Raw genomic sequence first — 4,234 nt, forward strand, 5'->3', positions numbered from 1 at the left:
TATGTATATCAAGGGCTGAGTGGAAGATCGCGCTATATCAAAAGAAAGTGTACATGCTAAAATTGCAATTTTTCGCTATTTTTTATGAAAGCAACCGCAACAGTTTAATGCAAATTTTGTTAATTAAATTTAATAACTTTGTAGTAAATTCAGGAAAATTAGACGAATTTTCACCAAATTTTTCTCAATTTTTGCCAAATTTTTTTAGATTTTTTCCGAGTATATAACTTTGTAGTTCTATAAATTTCAGTACTATCTCATTTTTGCCAATTTTTTATAAAATCTATAGCACGAAAAAAGGCAGATATCGGCTAGGAAGAAAATCAGTTAGTACTTACTTTTATACTAAAATTTAAATAACTACACACTCAGTGATTCACTCGCTAACTCACTGATTTATAATATAAGTAAGAAGCAAGATAATCTACTCATTTCTGTTTTTAAGGGTATTCCATTTATTTGTGACCAGGAGACACAAATTTCAAACACCGAAGTCTTAGATTGGCTGAAAAAAATATCCAGTGATTTGTCTTCCGTCAAATCGGGAGAATGTAGTATGCTACCTTGTTCGCCTCAAACCAAGAATTTCAATCTACGCGAGCTTTTAAAAGCGTCAGTAAAGGGACAACTTGCTTTCAGTTATCAAGAAAGGCATGGCTACTTGGACAGTAGAAACCAAAAAAATGTAACACATTGCATCGTTGACAACTATATTGGTTTAGGATGCAAAATGCAATACTCAGATATGAGGGAATGGGCGAATGAAATTGTTGCGGTATTTCCTAAAGAAATGAAGGTAATTGCACGAATTCGACTACAACTACTAAAAACTTACAAAAACTTTTTGTTACTCTTATATATTTATTAGGAATTTCACTTTTTGGAAAGAAAAATGGGAAAACAGAATCCGATTGGTAAATTGTTCTCGCGTTGGGCTAATGTCCTAAAGTTGGAAAACAAAGCTAATTCTTTTACGCAGGAAGCTCATGGAGATGTTTTTGACGGTATGCAATACATTTTACTCCTACTTTATAAAATAATTTGTTGTTTTAACAATATTTAATTTAATTTCTTGCACTGCAGATAACGTTTTGGAAAAAAGTGTTGGTTGGCACATAACTGCACACCTTGGGAAAAAGTTAAAAAGTTTTGGGTAGATACATACATGCACGTTTAGAAATAAATGTAAGAGGTCTCTAACGGATTTGCTAGCAGACTGGCCGCGCTATAATGATTTTAACGGTTACGAATTGGTAAGAAAAAACACAAAGTATTTATTTTCAAATTAAACATTATTTAATTATAACAGGTTGATATTGATTTTAATGCCATGCATCCAGATATTAGAAACGAGCTGTTCTTAAAACTTTACAAGTTTTATAAAGTAATCCTTCCTATCTTAAATGCGGAAGTAAAAGACCAAGCCAGCCGAGAGTTACTACTTTTGAAACTCATTTACAAAGAGTTATCAAATGGTAAGAAAACATGAAAACTTTACAATATTAAAATATTCATATATTGAATTAATTTATAATTTCAGATTCTAAATATTGCATTGTGTTGTTACTGCCCCATGCGGTTCTTCAGCCACAGCGTCAGAGCAAAACCCACAAACCAACGATTGGTGACGCTCAATCAGAGCTTATAACACCAGCAACTACACCAAATGATATATTACCAAAGATTTCGTCCAAAATTGAGCAATACGCGATTAAAAAACAGCAATTGCAGCCTCAAATCATTACAGTAGGTGAGGACTATACAAGTATATCAGAATTCTTTATATTTTGTTACAGGCTTAAGTGGAAGTGCCCCACTTTACGAAATGCGTCGACTGTATTATTAATACCTACTATGTTCGGACCGACATTGAAAACACATTTGTATGTTGTGGAATCTAAGTCTTTTCGATGAGTTTTCACTGACAACTATCAATAGCGGCATTCTTTTGCTCTTGCAAGATTGCACGATGGCACAAAATGCAAAAATCCTATACCGAAATATGCAAGGCCAAAAGAGCACCCTTTGCAGAATCTAGTGATATATAACGGCACGAAAATAAACATGGGTTTTGGTCTGACATATTTTGCAGCCATTGCAAATAATTTTCTGCGTGTGTTTGTTGTTGTGCCGTTGCACCAATAGGAAAATTCTGCAATTTCTGCACCGTGCAAGGTCTTGCAGAGCAAGAGAATCCCCCTAATATGAGAATATCAAGTGACAGCTGTATTTGTATATAGAATGTAGAAAAATATCAAGTGACAATTTAGGGCCGGCAAAATATTTCTTCCAAAAACATCAATTAAACTAGACCAGGCACCGATTATAATGAGTGGAATGTAAGTTTTCAGCGAAAACTGTGTTTTCGTTGTCGGTTCGAACATAGTATAAGTTAAGTTGTGTATTCCAAATTGAATATTCCCATAATTGCAAGCATATTTGGGTATTTTTAGAACAATACTTTTTTGGGCTTAAGTCTGAAGACTTTCCTTCAGTTTCAAATTTACTCAGCAAGTTAGATAACTAATTTTTTATTTTCTTTCTTTTCTTTTTAATTTTTAAAAATGCCAAATTTGCTTGCTATTTATTTATGTCACAAACCCTACTTACCTTCATGTTTACTTATAAGTCATTTAAAGGAAGATCATGGGCTTCAGTCCATAGCAAAATATGTTTGCAATGAGGAAATTTGCAATCAAATATTTCACAATGTGTATAGGTTCCGCAAACACTTAGAAAAGCATAAAACTGTGAGTTTTTCCTCTGTAAATAATGATTTCGGTCAATCGTTAGTTTCACAAGAGCCACTTACACAATTACAGTATCGTGATGAGTATCCACTTCCATGTCTTGCAAACTTCAAGCATTCAGTCTTTGAATTTACTCTTGAACTGCACAATCATCCACATTTTTCGAGAAAAGACGTTTTTAGTATTCAAAAATCTATAAAAGAACGTATCATGGCTCCAATAGTAGAAATGGTTAACCCGTTGATTCAAAATTTTGAAAATAGAGTTCTATCTGATGAAATAATGAGAAATTTATCTGAACCATTTAAAAATGTGGATTCTGAGTATAAGTTTCTTAAAGAATTGGAAAACTTGAAGCATTTTAAACATCCGCAAAAATATGTAATAAGCAATTATTTTAAATAATAATCTGACTTTAACTAGCGCTAAAGCAGAAATAGTATTGAATCTCATACCTTTTCAAATAAAAAAATTTTTTGAAAGTGAAGGGGTATAGGAATCAATTATTGCCAATGTTGAAATCATTTCAAAATTTGCTTCCTATTATATTTTTATAAATGGAGATCTTTGGAAAACTGAGAAATGCGATGAAGGCAAGTTGACAATACCGCTTTTCTTGTACATGGACGATTTTGAGATCAATGATCCCCTGGGCTCGAAAACCTGCCAACAGAAAATATGTGGAATTTATTACACTTTTCCAACAATCCCTAATTATCAAGCTGGTATGCTCTTGAATGTATTTGTATGTGAATTTATGAAAAATTCAGATATATGTGAGTATGGTTTTAATATTGCCTTCACTCCACTTATAGACATTTTAAAGAAATTATATGTTGATGGTTTGAGTATTGACATAGGTGGTCAACATTTCCAAGTTTACATTCGACTTGCTCAAATATTAGGTGATAACCTTGGTCTAAACACAGCTTTAGGATACAATAGTTCATTTTCATCAAATGCTTTTGGTAGAGTAAGCAAACGCAACACAAACGAAACTCGCATTGATTGTATCGAATATTCCGATTCTTTAAGAAACAATACTAATTATGAACTTGATATTACATTAAATGACCCAGCTGTAAATGGTATAAAATATAACTCTGCATTCAATTCTCTTTCGTTTTTTCATGTCACCGATAACATTTCATGTGATATCATACATGACTTATTCAGTGGTGTATGCAAATATTATTTTAGTAAAATATTACATTGCTTTATATACGAAAAAAAAATGTTCACTTTGGAAACTTTTAATTCCCGGAAGCAAATATTCCAATATGGACAAACAGAAATCGGTAATGTTTCTCTTCCTGTAAAAAAAGATCATATAAAGAACGCTAATTTTAAAATGAACGCGAAGCAAATGCAAACTTTTTCCCACTTAGTATTACTTATGATTGGCGACCTTATCCCACCGAATTATTCTGTTTACAAATTTTTAGTTCTTTTCATTAAACTAATTGACTATGTGTTATTGCCAA

General features: G+C 32.3%; 1 long non-coding RNA gene across 1 annotated transcript; it reads left to right on the forward strand.

Moving 5' to 3' along the window:
- The first annotated feature begins 501 nt into the window (after window positions 1-501).
- LOC120769594 lies at window positions 502-1,744 on the forward strand. The gene is made up of 5 exons (XR_005704863.1): window positions 502-796; window positions 869-1,004; window positions 1,084-1,253; window positions 1,310-1,475; window positions 1,541-1,744. It is a non-coding gene; the product is annotated as an uncharacterized LOC120769594 (long non-coding RNA).
- The last annotated feature ends 2,490 nt before the right edge of the window (window positions 1,745-4,234 follow it).

Source organism: Bactrocera tryoni, chromosome 2, assembly GCF_016617805.1.
Source record: "Bactrocera tryoni isolate S06 chromosome 2, CSIRO_BtryS06_freeze2, whole genome shotgun sequence".
Taxonomy (NCBI): domain Eukaryota; kingdom Metazoa; phylum Arthropoda; class Insecta; order Diptera; family Tephritidae; genus Bactrocera; species Bactrocera tryoni.